The 19901-nt window shown below is 42.1% G+C and overlaps 1 long non-coding RNA gene and 1 pseudogene across 4 annotated transcripts in view; one reads left to right on the plus strand and one right to left on the minus strand.

Annotated features, from left to right (window-relative positions):
* LOC309626209 overlaps positions 1 to 19901 on the minus strand; it is a 90249-nt gene that overhangs the window by 19830 nt on the left and 50518 nt on the right. The gene's annotated exons all lie outside the window — the stretch shown is intronic.
* LOC309626124 (putative E3 ubiquitin-protein ligase TRIML2 pseudogene) lies at positions 5361 to 15194 on the plus strand (annotated as a pseudogene). Its single transcript has one exon. The product of its transcript is annotated as a putative E3 ubiquitin-protein ligase TRIML2 pseudogene (transcript).

Below are 19901 nucleotides of genomic sequence, written 5' to 3' on the forward strand. Positions count from 1 at the left end.
TTTTAATATTCTAGACATGTTGGTGACAATCTATAAAACAAATGAAGGGAAAATGGACCATGTGTGAACAGATCATATTCAAGTTGGAAATCTGATCTGAGAGAACGACCTTAGTTAGAAATCCAATCAGAAAAAAAAATGGCACCTTATTATAAAATAAGGGTCAAGTGTACAGTGGATATTTATTGAAAAGATTGATTGACCAGAAGTTCTGGGCAAAGGCTTCTCACAATACAATCTATATGACTCCAACAAAATTAGGAAAGGTGCTTGTTTAAAATGCATAATCCTCGGCCCCATATTTGGCCAACTAAATTGGCATCTCCTGTGATGGGAGGGGGCGCCCTACATCACAGCTGAACAAAATTCCAGGTGATTCTAATACACAGTTAAGATTGTCTCTTACATGCTTGTTCTTAATGCTTATCTTATGTCTTTCGCAAAGCACTTTATATTAGTATTGTTAGGCAGTCAATGTGGATGCAGATCTTACATAAACATCCAGAAAACGCTTTTGATAACTCCAATTTGGATAGTGGATGTCATCCGGGAGAGAGCCCTTGGAAGGCAGCTGCAAACAATTGTCACTCTGCTGCACTTACCATCAGAGTCAGGCCACTTTAGATTGGCCCATCACATTGTTTCATTTTTTGGTACTTAGTCATTTGTTACAATAAAAATTAAGTTACAGGGAAGGAACACTGTGACAGGATAATGGACTCCTGCTCAGAAGAAACCAGCCTGCCTCCAATTCATCACGGCATTTATAGTGCATTAGAAGACATTACAGTGACAACATCATTCCTTTGGGGCAGGAAGAAAAACCAGATTGAGTGGAAAGGAGGGAATTTACTTCATGAACTTGGCAAACGTGGAATAAAAATAGAATCCGAGGTGGTTTAAATTGCCATGTTCAGCAAAGGACAAGGGAAAAGCTAACCATCTCTGAAACTAACATTCCAATATGTTAAAGAAAAATTAGCTTAGTTCACCTTGCATCACATGAGCAGTGTGTGGGTTAAGATGAAATGGTTGCCTAAGGAATAACAGAGAGGCATGGAGAAAATGGGCAAAGTTAAGGCAATTTAAAATGATTAAAGCCCACAGAATATTTTGCAAATATAAAATCCTGGAGAGAAGCTTAATAATAATATTTGTCCAATGGACTGAGCCAAAGATATCTATATTGTCTAGGTATTTTAATTGGAGGCCTGAAGTATCATTATAAAATCATAAGAAATCTATGTCTATGTTCTCATAAAAGTAAAAATGGTTGTTTGATGTTAGAAAGCAGTGTTTTGAAAAGTAGGAGCTAAAGGAATAGCACTGGGTAGGCAAGTCTGGCAATTTAGACCTGGGAACTTAATAACTTTATAGTATTTTTACTATTATACCCACACTATGTTAAGCCTGGGAGAAAGTGAGAGGGCACCAGGCAACTTGGTATAATGGAAACAGTGTCTTCATTCTGTGATTTTTTTTTTTAGGGTAACATTTTTCTAAACTATGCTTTTTCTTAAAGCAACGTTTTTTCTGTAGATCTCAGATCTTTTTTTTGGGGGGGTGCTGAGGGGGGGATTCTGGTTTTCTCTTAATAAAATCTTTAATTCACTTAAGAATCAATCTGAACAAAAGTCTGTGTGGTCTCATTTTCTTTCCCTGTCAATCTGTGTTATTTCCAGGGTGAAAGGTAATTTTGACCATAAACATGGTTCCCATCACGCATTTCTAATTTTAACCTATTTGTCTCCGTTTGATTTACATTGGGTCTAGAGCAAATTAACTATTGTGAGCTTTTATTGAAAATTAATTAGGTGGCTAAAGTGCCCATGGCAGACTCTGCCAGTGCATGTTTCTCTCTGGGTCGCCAGCCTTCTCCAGTCAAAACACCTAGCAACTTAAAAAATCCATAAAACGAATGATATAATTAGTTCCAGAGTGGAACTCAATCTCTTTGAAATCAGATGCTTTCTTCTAGTGCTGAAGGGCCATGCTATAGCCAGCATTTTATGGTATCAGGGGATTTTCCTGGGGGTAAAAAGTAGCTCACTGGAGCTGAATCACCTCATATGACTTAACAATAGTAATCCTTGTGGTACCAAATATAGCTGCATCTCTGATCTGACTCCTCAGTCAAAGCAAGGAGAAAGAGGGAAGCTGGGCTTACAATACTGTAAAGATAAAAAATATGCTACCCAGGTTGGAAAAGAGACCCCGTGAGTGTGTGTGTGTGTGTGTGTGTGTGTGTGTGTGTGTGTGTGTGTGTGTGTGTGTGTGTGTGAAAGAGAGAGATCTTATACTTAAGAAAAGCCAGGATGTAAATGTGATTTATTGTAAATAGTTCCACAACATTAAAATGAGTTTTTATTTTCGATGTATTCTGCTTCAAAGAAGAGCTCTGTGGGCTCATAAAAATGCAGAGAACAAATAGGGGCCTCTAAGTCCAATTTATATGCCATGCCCACTGTGCACTGAGACACATATAATCTGTAAAATGTCAGCTTCAAAGTTCCACCGAGATCGGTGTTAACCCTGACCTCTGGCCTCACTGCCTCTGGCTGGGCCTGTGTGCTTTCTTTACCAGCTGTTTTAGATAAATGTGTTCCATTTTTAAGAGATTGTCTCAGTGTTTTTTACATGAATAGTGGTAATATTATTAACTCTCACTGGAGAAACCACCTTTTCTAAGAGGGCTTTACAGAGGAACCAATCGTTTCATGCCCCATGCAGAGAGGAGTGGATTAATAAATATGTCATTGTACTGAAAATATTTAAACAACACTGGGAGAAAAGAGCAAGGCACACAACAAAAGGAAAGCATATTAGTAGTGTTTCCTGTCAAAATACACAGAGGAAGCACTTTATTTGGACCATTTTCTCCATAAAGAGACATGGTGGGCCAAAATAAACACAGTAAAGGAATCTGGTTTATCCCACTTTGGAGATTGGAGACCGTCAGCTCAAACAAAGTTATGAGACCAAAACCAGGTTTTCTCTCTTGAGGCTGCTAAGTAAAGCCATTGACAGAGGCAAGCAGATAGACTTCGTGGATCAATATTGCACAGTTAAGTGGTACCTACAGTTTCTTACAAGGTTGAGCAGAACAATTCACTAATTAGGATCAATAAGCAGAAAATTCGGAGCAACATATGTAAAATTTTCATGTAGAGGATTTACCTAACCAAGACTATAAACAAAGGTTTCAGTCAAGAGTCCGGGGATGTTTTTCCATTTCAACGGAACAAAGTAGATCCTGACAACGTTTACCGAGTGCTTCCTGGACGCAACGTACTTCCTGATGGAGAGTGAGTTTAAAGACACAGAAAAAGTAGAATTTCTAGTAGACTAAAGAATTGACTTTCCAGGATCAAAACGCCAGTCAGACTTCACAGAGATGACGGTTGTCATCAGGAAGACTGAGCGTAAATGGAGATGACGCTCACGATGGAACGTGGTGACGTAGGGTGAGCTTCATTGAGGGTGTTGCGCCCTGAAATCAACTCTGATGAACAGCCGGTCAGACCCAGGTTAGCAAACGGGAAAGGATGCTATGCTGTAGCTGTTGCTGAGGGAGACAGAAGACAGAAGGGATACAGGAGAAAAATGGACCACCTTTTGGTGTGAAGCATTCAGTGTGACCCACCTGAAGAGAGGAAATTGGAGGCGAGGAGCCCATTTCATTCATTTAATTCATTCTTGGTCAGCTTTCACCAGCTGTCAGTGTCTCTCATCTAGAAAACCTGGCTGCTATCCATTTTGATGAGTCTTGGAACTATGGTTTGCGATGTGTTCAAAATTTAAGATGATGACAGAAAACATTACAAAACCCAGAAATTATCACACCCCCTTTAAAGCCACATGCATTTGAAATAGGATCTCAATATCTCACCATTAAACTTTATGTACTAGAACAGTTTGGGATTCTTTCATATGTAGAGACTGACATAATTTAGACTGAATTAGCCACAATTAGTATTTTTTTAACATGAAAAAACTCCTCAAAATAGATAAGACTGTCGAAATCCACTAAAGAAATCACTTTGAAAGGGTGGATATGCACCCTCTAGGATATCGTATCATTAGTAAATTTGGCACTCCCAAATGTGTTACCCAAAAGTATTAAGTCTACACCAGGTAAGAAGGTTGTTTTTGAAATTGATCCTGCAGAATTGTCCCTTTAAAGTGGCTGCTTTCATGAACCAGCCAGTATTTATATATTATTATAAAGATAATACCCTTACTTACCTCACAAGGGTGTTTTGAGAATTAATTAATGTTTACCAAGTACTTTGAGCTCTGTAGATGAAAGATGGGGTGGAAATGCTAAGAAGTAGTATTATTTTCATCTGTATTTGAACTTGCCTCTTATAAGACAATCTTTTTTTTTTTTTTTTAAGATAATGATCTCTCCTTTGGGGAGAAAAGGCAAAAATTGCCTGATTCACAATCAAACCCTCATAAGGAGGACAGGTGTGATTATGAAGATTTGGCCTACGGAATAGATTGACGTGGATGGCAAACTTCAAAAGTCTATATTCCCAAATCCCAAGACCTCTCCCGGCAATCCAGCAAGTGTCAAGTTCATCCTGTCATCCCTGCTGAGATATGGCCAACTGCAAAGGCCAGGACCAGTTGGGTATTTACGTGGCATATAAATAACAACCCAAACCCTTTCAATTAACCTCTTTCCTGCTGGGTGTTTGTGAGGTCCACAATCCAATTACTGAAGGGAAAGATGCTCCCTTAATCCTACCAAGAGGTTGAAGGACAATGCTGAAAAATTGGTTTGGTTAAACCAGTTGGCTAAACTGGCTTGAAAGGAATTGATTTTACTCTGTTCTGTGTCTTCAACTCTAACTCTAATCCTGGTCAGTGCGGGAGAATGGTTGCCAAAGATCTCGACAAGCCCTTTTGAGAGTGTGTTGGACTGTAGTGAGGAAGGAACGGTACAAATCTCAGGATCCTGAAGAACTCAGAAACTTTCTCCCCTTCCCCCTACAGATCTCGCCCTTCTCACAGGCAGACGATGGACCTTTGTTATCAGCATCTCTTCCAACACCTGGCAGGTACAGAACTAGTGAAGGAGGAACAGATGTTGCATGGATGATGGGTCGGGGGAGCCTGTCTACACCAAGAAGACCAGAGTCCATCCTGAAAAGTGGTTTAAAATTCCCTGAAGGCTTCTAACCCTGTCCTTTGGTGGAGATGTTCACAGAGCCAGAGAAACTAAAATCAACTCATTTTTATTCTTGCCCCAAATTAAAGGCTTACCTACCATCAATGACTTCCCTCTCAAAAACTGACATATACAATTGCCAGTCTTTCAGTGTGTTGTGTTTTTTTTTTTTAAATCATGATTTTTCTGTATCTTCATCTCTAAGATTAAACATTTTCATCTAAAGCTAACTGGGATTATCCTGGGGTGTTAGCAGACAGTTTTTAGCATGACTCACTGAATCCTCCCAATAACCTCTTGAAGTGGGCACTATAAACAACCCCATTTTACAGAGTAAGAAACTGAGGCTTAGGAAGTTTAGAAAACTTGCCCTAAGTTGCCTAACTGAGGAGTGGCAGAGTCAAAAAAGTGGCAGAGTCACATAATGCCGATGTGCTTAGGCATTTTTTTCTTTTTGGCCGAGTCATGCAGCTTGAGGGATCTTAGTTCCCCCACCAGGGACTGAACTCGCACCCTCAGCAGTGAAAGCACAGAGTCCTAACCACTGGACCACCAGGGAATTCCCATGATTAGGCATTTTGACATGAGAGGCAGTGAACGGAAACACCAAGCTCTGTCTTCTCCATGCCCCTAAAACAGAGTGTGTACAGAGGATATTGCAAAGAAGAGCATACTTTAGTACATCAGGATATATGTTATATATAAGGAAACCTACTCTCTTTTTAAAAAAGCACTCACCCTCCAAATTAAGGATCTAAGGATTCTGAAAATATCCAAATTACATTGTGGCCAAAGGAAAAAGTTTGGCAAAACATGTCAAGTTTTATTTGAATGTTTCTGACCCTGCTGACCTATCTCAAACATCCCTTTCCCCAGGCGGTTCTGAAAGCTCAGTCTTGAAGTCCACCGTATGCTTTCAGGTTTATCAGAATTACTCCTGATCACGAAGTAGATCCACTCCTGCCTGTGCACAAACAACCTGGAGTCCTGGCAGGGAATTAGACAGAAAAGAAACAGTTCCGCTATTAAGCTGCTTTTAGAACCCGTGCCGAAGAGTCGGAGCTCTTAAAAAATCACTTAACGTAAGTATCAACGTGCTGTAGAAGTGGCAAACACTCAACCAAGTTCGTTTCTAGAAACCTAAAAAAGAAGAAGTCTTTCAGGTTTGTTTTTCAATCCAATAAAGTTTAAAAAGATTATTAAGCAAAACATTTTCTTCTCCTCCTCCAAAAGCACCACTTTAAAATATTTTTCTTCTGTTTTCCTGTGTTAGTCCTGTGCTGTGCTAGTTTGTCCTCATTCGTCCAGCAGGGGTCACTCTTGTCCACCGTACTCTTAAAAGGCATCCTTGCTTGTCTGCACTGTTTGTTACCAGGACCTTTATTCCAGGCAGCAGAATGAAGAAATATCAAAGACACCAGGCCTGAGAGATTGAGGAGAAAAGAATCTGTGGTTTTGGAGGTGGGATTGCAATGTTGGGGAAATGGATGCTTTAATAATGACTCTGTGTATGAACAGTAGGTTTCAAGTCTGTACTTCGAACTTCTCAAAGAAATAAATTAGTCAGCTCTTATCACAAAACGATTAGCCTTAGCTCACTCTTGCTGTTAAACCTGAGTATATGCTGTGTCTCTTTTCTGTGTGTCATTATCAGGCTGGTAAGTAGGGAAAGGGGAGTGGAGCTGCGTGTACTTCCATTCTTCCAGGCCATTCTCAGCCAGATACTTCCTCGGGGTTTAGACTGGCCTCAGTGATCACTCACACCTAATAGAGCAATGACTGTCTAATCCGTAGTGATTATCCAGTCTCGGGTGGAAGTTAGTCTTTAGCTGCAGCAGCTTCCTCCTGCAGGAATTCAGGGCAAGTTCACACAGGCCATTCAGATCAGATCCTGAGTCTGTGGGTGCTTGTGAAACGGGCGCTGGGGAAGCCATGGTCTTCCTACCTCCCCACTTCAGGGCCTTCTCCTGAGGCCACATGGGCAGACCAAGCAGGAAACAGCTTGACATGGCTAGGTTCTGATACTGGGGAAGGCACGAGTGGGGTTCTAATACTGAGGAAAGTGGTCTGTTGAGGATGGGGCTGCATCAATAAGGACATGTCGAAAATAAAGCATCCCTTGTGATTACACCTCTCAGTAACCAAACACTGATATTTAAATCAAATGTTTAAAAGACTCACTTTTACTCTGCTTCCTCTGTATCTTTTTCTTTTTAGTGTGCTAGACTTAAAAGAAATACACCTTAATTTTTAGAGCAGTATTAGGATCATAGCAAAATTGAGTGGAAAGTATGGAGAGTTTCCAGATACCCCCTGTCCACACTTGCATGCCTTTCCCCACTATCAACATCCCACAGAAGAGGGTACGTTTATTACAGCTGATGAGCCTACACTGATATGTCATTATCACCCAGAGTCCGTAGTTTGCATTAGGGCTCACTCTTTGTGTTGTACATTCTACGGGTTTTGACAAATGTATAATGTCATATATCCAACATTGTAGTATCTTACAAAATAGTTTCACTGTCCTAAAAATCTTCTGTGCTCCACTTATTCATCCCTCCTGCCTCAGTATCCCCTGACAATCACTGATCTATTTACTGTCTCCATAGTTTTGCCTTTTCCAGAATGTCATATAGTTGGAATCCTATAGTATATAATCTTTTCAGGCTGGCTTCTTTCACTTAGAAATATGCATTTAAGTTTCCTCCATGTCTTTTTATGGCTTGAGAGCTCATTTCCTTTTAGCACTCAATAATATTCCATTGTCCGGATGTGCTACAGTTTACTTAACCGTTCACTTACTGAAGGGCATCTTGATTGCTTCCAAGTTCTGGCAATTATGAATAAACCTGCTATAAACATCTATGTACAGGGTTTTGTGTGGACATAAGTTTTCAACTCATTTGGGTAAATACCAAGTATAGCAATTACTGGATGAAATGATAACCTCAATACCTTTTCCTCATGGTCTTCACAATTGTTGTGTCAACATCCTACCTTCAAAATTACACAACAGGGAAGTCAATGTGATTACCTAGGGAGACATTGGAACTAGCATAAGGTAAGGGACCAGAACTGATCCTGGAAGCACCCCAAAACTTAGAGGTTCGAGAGGATTCCCAGTCAAAAAAGAATGCTGGGAAACAGACGAGTAACGTAGGAGGGATGTCATTTACATGATCTTGATTGCAAAGAGAAGAAACCATTCCAAGAGGAGGGTCCTGGCCAACTATGTTGACTGCTGAGAGCTCAGCACATGGCTGCTGAAGATTTGCTGCATTTGAGGAGTCCAGGATGCGCTGACCTGCTGATGCTTTACTGCGGACAAAGGTTAACAAGTGTGTCTGCCCCAGAACACCGCCACTCTTTTCCTTTTCAGAGTACGGGGAGGTGTATTCCACAACAGAAACAGCCCAATCTTCAACTAGGGCCGCCTGCCAGCATGTCCAAAAGACTCCGCTCCCAGTTAGAGCAAGAAATCCCAGAAGATGCCTGCTGTGAGATACATCTGGAGCCACCACAGCTGTTCTGCCATGATGACCAAATCACGCTTTGTGACAAGTACTTCAAGTCCCAGGAGTACAAGAATCAGGTGGTGTATGGAGTACAAGAGGCTGCTGAGAATTATAGGAAGTTATTCCAGGAGATATTGAACACACCGAAGGAGAAACTTGAAGTAGCTAAAAGCATATTGGCTGATGAGCAAGAAAGAATGGTGATGATGCAGGAAGAAGAGCAGAATTTTAAAGTGATGATTGAGTCTGAATATAGGATAAGGTTCCGGTTGATGATTGAAGAAAACAAAGTGAACTTCCAGAGCCTGCAAGGTTGCGGATTCAACCTGAACTTGAGAGAAGCCAGTCAGAACCAACTGATGGAGTTTGCCACAAAGCTAAAGGAGAAGTTCCAGGAAATACTACAGAGACTGAACTGTTTGTGGAGAGAGAACATGAATAAACTGAGGGAGAGTGAAGTCAGGCTCTCTGAACAGATCTGCAGCCTCCAAAAATCACTGCAGAGCTAGAGAAGAAATGTGGGCAATCTGCCTCAGCATTGCTCCAGAATGCAAGAAATTCTTTGGAAAGGAGTGAGTCACTACTGCTTCAGTGTCTAGAGCCCCCCTGAATCACAGATCTGAGTTTATGCCAAATAACAGGAATGAGCAAAGTGCTAAAAGTGCTGCAAAGACCTATAACTTTGGACCCTAAAACAGCTTATCCTTGTCTGGTCTTATCTGAGGATCTGAGAAGTGTGAGACTCAGAAATGTGCAGCAGGATGTACCCGGTCACCCAGAGAGATTTGACTTCAGTGCCACCATGTTGGGCGTGGAGAGCTTCTTCACCTCAGGGTGGCAGAACTGGGAGGTGGATGTGGAAAAGGCAGCACAGTGGCAGCTGGGCGTACACAGAAGCTCTGCCAGCAGAAGTGCTTCCGGAGATAAGGTCTTATTCACAGAATCCATGATGGGAACTGATTATACTTTCTGGGCCTTTCCCCCTTTAAAAAGGGTTTCCTTGAGAGAGCAAATGCACAAAGTTGGAGTTTTCCCGGACTATGAGTATGGGCAGATATCCTTCTATGATGTGACAGAGAGATCCCTCATCTATAATTTCTCTTATCTCGCCTTCCAAGGAGCTCTCAGGCCTATATTTTCTCTTTGTGTCTCAAATGGAGGCATGAATTCAGACTCTCTGAGCATCTGCCTCCCTCATGCTTCTTCTTGTAATGGTACTCTTAGCCCTCAATCTTCTTTGGTGTGAAATCTAAGACCACAAGAGGCAAGAATGTTACAAGCATGACTTTATATAAATTATTTTACAAAGTAATCCAATAAAAGATTTTTAGCACTTGAAAAAAAAAATTGCACAACAGATGCTTTCTCATATTTGGAGTTTGCGTTTGGGTGGATGACTGTCGTCTCTGCTCCCTGATTCTACCATCAACTTCTGGAGAAGGGCCCTGTGTCTGAGCAGCAAGTGTCAGAGGAGAAGCAGCTGTGCAGAGGAGGCTGCGGGCACCACTGACGCCTCTTCAGCCGGAGACAAAAGTGGGGAGAGGTGGTTTATGAGCGGTTTATCCAGAATTAGACTAAACCGTGTACGATGAAATACACTGCTTTGTAATGCTGGGGCTTCCCATTCCCGCTGAATTCAATTAGTTTCAACTTCACATTCAAGGGGGCAGGGAAGAAAGTATTGTGTTGCAAGGGTGGTGGTGGTGGTGTGTGTAGGGGGCCTTTAATGAATAATTTGGTGTCAATTTTCAGTCCCAGCACTGGATACTTGTCAAAAGGAGCTGGAATTTCTGAGGTACGTCCTTGCTCTTTTTGACCCCATGGACTTTCCTTGTTTAGACCCCCAGACGGTGCCAATGGTTTCGGTGTTGGTGAGCTGTTCTGTAGATTGAGAGCCATTTGCCAACAAACTCCGGCCCTCCATTGCGCCTTCTACAGGTTGTATGATGCCAGCCAATATCTTTGCTTTGTTTGCACTGCTGAGGTCTCTCTATCATGACCATCCTTTTCATGACTGACAGTTTTTTGGTTTGCAGCAAAGAGTTTTCCAAAAAATAAACCAACTCCAGATTATTTTGATGGTTGAGATAACATGCTGAATGTAAAAATGGACATTTTCCAGTAACTCCAGTGGGTGATCTCCAGTTGAATGCATGAAGCTGCAGTCTAGATATGGTCCAACCCACCATTCCAGGAGCCCTAGAGAACACCAGGAAGATAAAGGTATCTACAGTATATTGATTTCAGAGGATAAATAATGTTGCCAGAGGCTATAGCTTGTGAGAAGTGAGACATGTTTGACCCACTTCATTAGGCGTTCCCATTTCTTAGAAACAGATCCCAATCTACACGAGGTAATCCTGTAGCTACACAATTGTGAAGCGATAGACACTAAGTGACTATGTCTCCCCTGAGCAGTTGATTACCTGTATTTTAAAGCCACTTTAGAATTATAGAAAGAATAAGACCCATGGGAACATGGAGGTCAGCCTATCAAGGCTGGCGCTTCCAAATGATCTCTACTATCGTCTTCAGGTAACTGTGTCACTTTACTTCTTCTACTAGAGGGTATTTTAAAGCCTCCCTAAGTCAGATGTTCTATGGTTTATTTTTCCATTCTTTCCAATTATTCCACCAAAACGTTCTTTAATCAATCGGCTTTCAAAATTGTTTGATTTTTCATTTAAATCAATTCTTAAGGGTCTGAGGTATACGTGGAATATAGAGAGAGATCTAACAACAGTAATTAAATACCTATACAGGTTGTACTCCTATAGTGCTTAAAAAAAAATCTAACGCCCAGGGAACTTTGCTTTGGAGGAGCACTTTCTTTCTGGCAAGTCATCATTTAGTTTAGTTCATCAAATAGTTTCTAATGGCAGCTCTTGCTGGATGCTGCATTAGGAGGATGAATTCGTGAATAGCACACAGTCTCTGCCCTTATGGTGCTCCCAGGGCCAGTGGCGAGCTGGGACATTTCAGTGTGATGTGGGAGTGCTGTGTTGGAGGGTGGTCAGGGTGATAGCGTCTTTGCATCTCAGCCTAGAGGTCTTACTCCTGAGACGCTTCTCAAAACAACCAGTAGGAGTCAGGCAGGTAGTCGATAGGGGCAGAAGACCCAGAAAAGGAGCTCACGCATCTTGGATGACATGAGCAAAAGTACTGACGTGGCTGGTACCTGAAGGGCAAGGAGGAGACTTGAAAAGAGATGAGGCTACGGAAGTACCTGGGAGTCCACCATGGGGTTTGCAGTCTACACTGTAGGTAATGCGGAGTCATGGCAGGATTTCAAGCAGGCTTTTTTTTCTTTTTTTTTTTGGCCACACCATGCAGCACGCGGGATCTTAGTACCCCAATCAGGGATCGAACACGCGGCCCCTGCAGTGGAAGCACTGGAAGCGTAGAGTCTTCACCACGGGACCACCAGGGAAGTCCAGGGGATTTTTTTTTTAAGATAGGATATTTTGATGATTACGTGGAGGACTGTGGCTTGGAGGGAGCAAGATAGAAGCAGGAAAGTTATTGAGTAGACTTGGTAAAAAGTGCAGGATGGAGATGAGGGGCTTGGCTTCATGACTCCTACATAAGCTTAATGGGAGAATTCTTTTCAAGGCAGATATGTTGTAGTGCATCCCATACTTGTCCAGTGGATGACAGCGCTTTGGGAGGGCGGAAGACCTAGTGCACCAGGCGTATCCGGTCTCCTCTGGAAGCCCCCCCTCATCCCTGAGCATCCTCAAGATCAGAGGCCACTACTGGGTGTGATTTTGGAAACAGAGGCAGCTCCTTCTTTCCCCCCTTCCATATCTGCTCACTGATGCTGGAAAACCCTTTAGGACAAGGATTAAAAATAAGGTACCCACACGACCGCTAACTTTTCTTTCATACTTGTTAGGTTTGGGGTGCTAAAGAATCTGAGCAAGGTAATAGACTACATAATCTGATGTCAGATCCTGTGCTGGATCTGGATTTCTTTTGCACCTCCAGATGGATTCTCTGCCCTTCCATGGCCTATTCTGTGCCCCCAGGAGGCTGGCTGCTGTAGGCAGATTCTCTTGCTGAAGCTCCTGCCAGATTCTCATAAGGGCTCCACCACCCCTGGCCCCTTGGTTTTGGGGTGGGAGTAGCTCCCTGTCGGTAAGAGTCCCTGAGTGCTCCCCCAGCCTCTCACCGAGGCCCTTTACCAGCCTCTGCTTGGCTAAATAGCAACTTCATTTCATTCTCCTCCGTTAATAACTCTTTTGAGAGTTTCCTGCTATTCCCCTGCTGATACAGTTCCTTTCCTGTGTTTGCACTTTGGTAGGGATAGGACACTGAGTTCCTGAGCATGAGGGTAGCCATGGAAAAAGGAAGAGATCAAGAAAGGAGTCTGGGGTCATAGAAGACCTCCTTCACACCTATCATAGGGCCGCCTGGCTGCCCATCTGCTTATGCTGTCTGAGGAAAAGCTGGCTTCAGAGATCTGGTTTGAATTTATATTTTAAAAATCCTGAATTGATTTGTAACCTCCAATCTGTAATTCATAACCGCTCCATCAATAGGTATGTCTTGTCTAAGCGTGTAACTTAGCAGACTCGTCATAGGGAGGGAAACCAGAAACATACAGATGTCGTCTGAAGTTGGGCGTATAACAGAGTCTTCAAGGGTTAAGAAACAGCCACACGCTGCGAGGCAGGTACAGTAGGTTTACCAGAGGTTTTCTTTTGTGCTTCAACAATAAAGTGGTTGGTGGTCTGCTGGCTACAGCCTGTTACACATTCCTTGCTTTTATTAGGATAACCATAAGCCTCGAAGACCCACCCTGATGTCAGTGGCAGGCTTTATAGAACACTCACAAGTCTCTTCTTGTTGTATTCGGGGGTATATAAAGTGTGCAGCATAATAGGTAACAGGTTGGAAGACCAGTTCAGGGCCTACAAAAGTCCCAGTTCCTGATGTGAATATTTATACCTCCTCATTACAGGAAAAGGTTGACTACCAGATGCCGGTTACCGCGGCTCCAGAGCCCACTAAAGCTTTGAGTTCCTCCAGAAACGAGGGTGGGTTTTGGCAGCTTCCCCTGCCCTTCAAATAACCTGGAGGTCAGGACATGCCCATCTGATTTAGGAACCCTGGAGAGGAGGATTGGCTGGAAGCATCTCATCTGTTATTCAGCGGCCAAGTGGTAAATTACTTCCAATACCGTGATTTCCTGAGATGATAGAGCACTGTGATTTAAAAAATTATTTTAAATAAACTCAAAAGCATCGCAACAAATGGTGACCCCAAGTTGGTGTGTTCACATCACTAAGACAGCGTTTCTGGATGTACATGTTTGGAGGTCCCTGCGATCATCCCCTGAACTCCAACTGCAGTTAATTGGCACGGCAGTGACCCAGCCCTGCACTCCTGAGCAGAAAAACACTCTCACAATTTGTCAGGTTCTAGATGCTGTCATTTATCCAGCTGTGTTTTGACCGCAGCCGGTCTGGGAATTGCATCATTTTGCATTTCCATGGCACATGGAGGTTTCTTGACGGAATGCTCATGGGCTGCCTCCTGCCTCAACTCCCCAGGGTGGTGGGAAGAAGGGTCCTTTGCTGCCCAGCTTCCACCATCTGCTGCTATTGCGCCAGGCATGCCCCATGGCCTTGGACTGACAGGGGACCCGGGCTGCAGTGTTGAGCTCCTGTCACTGTCCCAGGCTCCCTGTAAAAAGGAAGCTAATGTTTCAATATTGGGTAAAAACACTTTTATCCAATATTTTCATATATAGGGTGAGTCTATTGAATTGGCCTTAAAAAATCTACATCCAAGAACTCCTAAACTATAGATAACAATTGATTTGAAATACTTTTGTTGTTATTTTTCTTTCTAAAAGAAAATTTCCAAAATGGAAATAGCTATTTGTTACTATTCTGCTTAAAACCCTGGCTTTCTATTTCCTCTTAAAATCAAATGCAAAGACCATTCACATGATCTCTGAGGCCATGCTTATTGCTGCCCTTGCCTTAGCTGAATTTCTTCCTTCCCCAAAACTGTAACCACTCTGGCCTCCTTTTAGCTTCTTGAACTCACCAAGCCTCAGGGTCTTGGCACATGCTAATCTCTACACCTGGAATATTCTCCTCTTTCTTTCCTACTCCCCTCCCCCCTTCAGATTTCAGTTTTAATATTATTTATTCAGGGAAGCCTTCCCAGACCCTAGCTTAGGTCAAGTCCCTCTTGATTTCATAGTCCCCTAGACTTCATTACTGGGCCTATTGCCATTGGAAGCAATGAATTATTAGTGTAATTACTTATTTAATGTCTTATTCCCTTCTAGACTGTAGACACCAGGAGATAATGGATGCTGTATTCTCAACACCTAGCGGAGTACCTTTCATATAGACAAATGTCTAATTGTTGAATTAATTATTTAAATGATGCATACTTATTACAAAACAAATTATCGAAAGTGAAGAAAATGTAGAGAAGAAAATTAAAATAATCTATATGTCTACTATTAACATTTCAGTGTATTTCCTTATGTCCTTTTTTTAAAAAAACAAACATATGTGGTATGTGGATAAACATTACCAGCTGAAAGCTGGATCCTATGGACATTTAGAAAAGTCTTAAAATGCACCAGGCTCCTGGTGTTCAAAACTGATGTCAGGGGCGAGGGGAGAGTTTGAGCAGGGATATCACCATTCATGGTCTCTAAGGCTGGGGAGGGATTAAAAAGCAGCTCCTGGGAGCAAGTTCTGGGATCTTCCTACCAGATTTCACTATCACTTTAGGAATATTTATTTAGGCTCTTTTAGCAAAGTAACAATTTCTTAAATATTTGGAAACATGTCACCTCACTATTTAATTTTTGTTGCTGTTGTTGTTACTCTTCCCATAATTCATATTATAGGGAACATTTTCCAGAATTGTGGTACCAGATTGCCCATTCCCAGCTCTTCTGTAAAAGGGGAAGTGTCTGGAAATAGACTGGGAGCGAAGGGACAATCCCCATTCCCAGAAAACGGCATGATTTCTTTGTTCCCCGCCTCCTGCCCCCGCCAGCGTCACCACAGTTTATCGTGTAGAATCCGTTTCTATCCATGGGCTAAGTCCGCAGAGCAGGTACTGTTGTTACGTCCATTTTATAAGTGAGGAGATATGATGTAAAGAGGTCACAGAACTTGCCCATGGCCACACAGCTAGTCAGCGGCTGGGTCAGGCTTAAAACCCAAGTCGGCCTGACTCCAAAGCCCAGGCTCGTGCTGCCCCAGGTGGATCCCTCTAGATTCCACCAAGTGGATGAGGAATATGAGTGGACCTCACAGAGCCTTGAAAACCCCCGAGCTTGTATATAAATTTTGTGTGTCTGCACAGGTTTTGTATTTTTTTCTGGGCAGAAGTTCTCTATATTTCATCAGATTTGTTTGGAACAAGAAAAATAAAGATTCATCTGGATTAACAATTACCCTAATATTTGTTGATTGGTTACCAAGTACTGTTCTAAGCACTTTACATGCATTAAATCCTTCAATCCTTGCAATAACTCTGTGTGACTGGCACTACTATCCCCATTTTATGATCAAAGAAACTGAGACACAGAGAGGTTGTCACTTGCCCAAGGTCACACAGCCAACTGTGGCGCAGGGATCTTATCCAGGCAATTCCCTCGAGTCTACACTCCTATTTAACCACAGTAAACAAATGCCCTCTTTGCAGATCTCTCAATGTCTTGTGCATTTTCCTCCCCTGAACTTGAGATGTATCTCCCTGTTACTGTATACAATTCATGTAGTAGTTTTTTCCTTCTTCCCCTTAAAGCTATTAATAAATTGGTGGTGGATCTTACAATAGAGGACATCCTAGAATAAAAATTAGCAACTCTCCTCGGCAGGATTAATCATGTTAGTGATTATACTGCTGTAAGAACTATCCTAAAAGACTGTCGTCCCTCTGGTATGAAATTTGGACAAGTTCTTCATGGAGGTGGGGTTCTGAATAAAAAGGGAGTCCTTTTGGTGGAAGCAGGGACAGAGACGTAACTAGGAGGTAAGAGGGGATCCCACTGGCAATCACTGAGTGTACGGGGGTGGTCAGAGTTTACATACATCTACTCTGCGCCTGTGAGTATACACTTCTGTTCTAAATATGGATCGATACACATTTGACTTACATGTATTGATTAAGATGAATGCCGTTTAGATGATCTGATACTTTCTCTACACCTTTTGAGATAATGAGGCACAACCTAAATTGCGCCCAAATGGCTTTCAGGGATTGCTGGTATGAGGACTTAAACACACTTCACAGTTCTTCCCTTTACAGATGGAAAAATAGAGGTAAGAGGGTCGGGCTACTTGTTTGGGGGATTCTGGGGGATTTAATATAAAGCTAAGAAGAGAGTTATGACTTTCCTCTCCCTGCTGAGGAATTAGCATTTTCCTGATTGAGTGACATTGAGACCAAAGACTGAAATAACAGAGCCTCAAAGATGAGAATTGAGTCTACCCCAGGGTCCAGATGAGGTGAAAGACAAAACAGGAAGCATATGCGCTTGCAGTGGAGTCCTTGGCCAGCACCACGCAGCCTCCGTGGTTTAAGCTGAGTGGGTGTGGGAGAAAGGCCTGAAAAATGCACGCTAGGCTGGCTTTCGAGAGAGGAAGATCTTGTACCTTTCTTTTCCGAATGTTCAAATTCTGGCAGACTCCAACTTTCAGGCCCATTAAAATTCAGGAAGGGAAAAAGAAAAAAATTGAACTAGTTTTCAAAGAAGAAAAAAAGGCAACAAACACACCCACTCTTGCAAAAATAAAATCCCACCCCAAAAAAACCGTTAAGAAAATGTTTTTGAGCTTTAAAAAACAGAAGGGGGTTGGAATGTCAATGGGACACAGGCCGTGGAACGACTATTAAACGTGGCATTCCCACTGGCGTCCATGCATGCATGTCTTAACCTTGTTTGATCCTTGGAGAGAAATAGCCCTGTTCCCTCCCCGGAAGAAGGAATAGAACTCATTTCTATCGATGGGCTAGATCCCACTGTGTTAATGTGGTTAGGTGAAGTGCGGGGAACAATTTGCTCTAATTCACTGCCTCAAAATAAGGGCCTCTTGCTCTGGAAGCTTCCTCTCCAACCCACCCTCCCATGCAATCAACAGTCCGGGCCAAATCCTTCCTTCAGTCTCAGATTTCGGTTATATAAGCTGCTCTATCAAACAGACTCTGTCCAATTCAGACCAGGGTAAAAGAGCCATTTACACAAACAGCTAGTGGCTTATGTAACCAGAGCCCAATACACAAATTATGAGAAACCTGCTCACCCATTCAGGTGCCTCAGGTGAACAATGGCAGGCAGATTCCACAGCTCTGGTCTCTGACTACAGCGGAACTTTGTTCCAATAACTGGACGCCTCCTGAGAGGTCAAGTCTTTCCTGCGGTCTCTCTCCAGGTTATAGAGCTTCGTTGTACGGTGCACTTTACTCCCCACAACCTGCCCCTTGCAGATTCTTGTTCTTCATAGAGAAGGGATTTAACATTTTTAATATCAGAGTTAAATGGTGGATTTTACTCCTGGTGGTATGAAATTTCCTGATGACAAAAGCCATATAAATTCAGGATTTAAAACTTCGAAGAATACAGAAAAATAAAAAAGTTAAATCCACCTGTAATTCCACTACCCAGAGCTAGTTACTTTTAACATTTTGTGTATATCCTTCCAGTCTTTTTTCTAGGCATATCATATACATACATACATATATGCACATATAATGTACTATATATATATATATACATATTCAAGACATGAACCTATTAAAGCCGTGCATATATATATATATATATATATATATAAAATATTTAAATGAATGATACATTGTGACTTTACTGGCCATTCTGTTTTGAAATCTGCTCTTTTACCCAACAATGACATTGTCATCATACATTGATCTCATTTTTATCTTCTTTATCTCGGTTGTCCTTCCAATACCCCTGTGAGGTTGATATCACTACCCTCATATAGCAGCTCAAATTCAAGGCCTCTGAAGCCTGTGATGTGAAGCACTGCCTTATGTCTCACTGCTATTAAATACTTCTCTAAGGAAGGTTTTGAGTGGCTGTTTGGCATTCACATTATATTCTATTTAACCCATCCCCTATTTCAGAGTGTTTAGATAATTTCCATTTGGGGGGCTATTCTAAATAATTCTGTGAGGAACATTCTCTCATATAAATATTTATACTACTATTCCCATAGTATAAAATCCTAGCAATGGAATTTCTGTGTCAAGGATATGCCCTTTTTGATGACTTTTTATTATATACTGCCAAAATGCTTTCCAGAAAGTTGAAATGAATTTATATTCCCATCAGCTACTGCCCAATACTCTAACCAAAGTCATTTTATAATTTAAAAAAATGATTAAAAATGAAAGAACGTATCTTTCCCAAATTGCCTTCCTTAGGAAAATAAAAATGCATATAGAAAATGTTTGATGACCTGCCTATGCTCTCATTTACTATTATAACATTTCTAGAAAAAAATCATGGGAGGACTAAAATATAGCTGTGAGCTGCTAGTAGACTGATGTGATGAATTCACCTTCAGCCCCCAAAATATCAACCCTCCAGTTGTTTTTCCCCTTCCTGTTTCCCCCTGCCCTGCAGACCCCAGCCATAGCTTCTGATTGCCAGTCCTCCATGGGCTCACGGGAAGAGGTGGCTATAACGACACAGCAGAAGGGAACTTGCAGAATGGGGAGAAAAAAGGGCTCAGGTTCACTGCTGTCAGCAAAAAGCTCCCATAAACAGAGCAACATATTAAGCCCTTCTGTTAATATGCTGTCTAGACTTGAAAAGATTGCTTTTCTCTCTGTCTTCTAAGCTTCAACTTTTGACCTTGTTTCTGTCCTTGTGTCTGTGCTGGACTCAAGCAATTCTTGTCTCCTGAAGGTTCAACAGTCAAATTACCGAATTATTGTACTTGTCACCTAAGCTACTGCAGCAACCGGGTGCGGGCATGATCCCTATCAAATGAATGGAAAACTTGACGACACTTGACCCCTGAGGCAGAAAATGCAGGGAGTCCCCCTTCTTCTGGTTTAAGGGTAAAACGATACTCTCCCCAGAAATTGGAGCTGATAATCCCTTTGTTGATTGTGGATGGAATCTTGGAAGGTATTGGAGGGAGGGTTGAGAAGAAGAGTTTATGAGATCCGCACTTGGGGATAGAAACCAGTTCCTA

Source organism: Balaenoptera borealis (assembly GCF_965194805.1).
Source record: "Balaenoptera borealis genome assembly, chromosome: 3".
Taxonomy (NCBI): domain Eukaryota; kingdom Metazoa; phylum Chordata; class Mammalia; order Artiodactyla; family Balaenopteridae; genus Balaenoptera; species Balaenoptera borealis.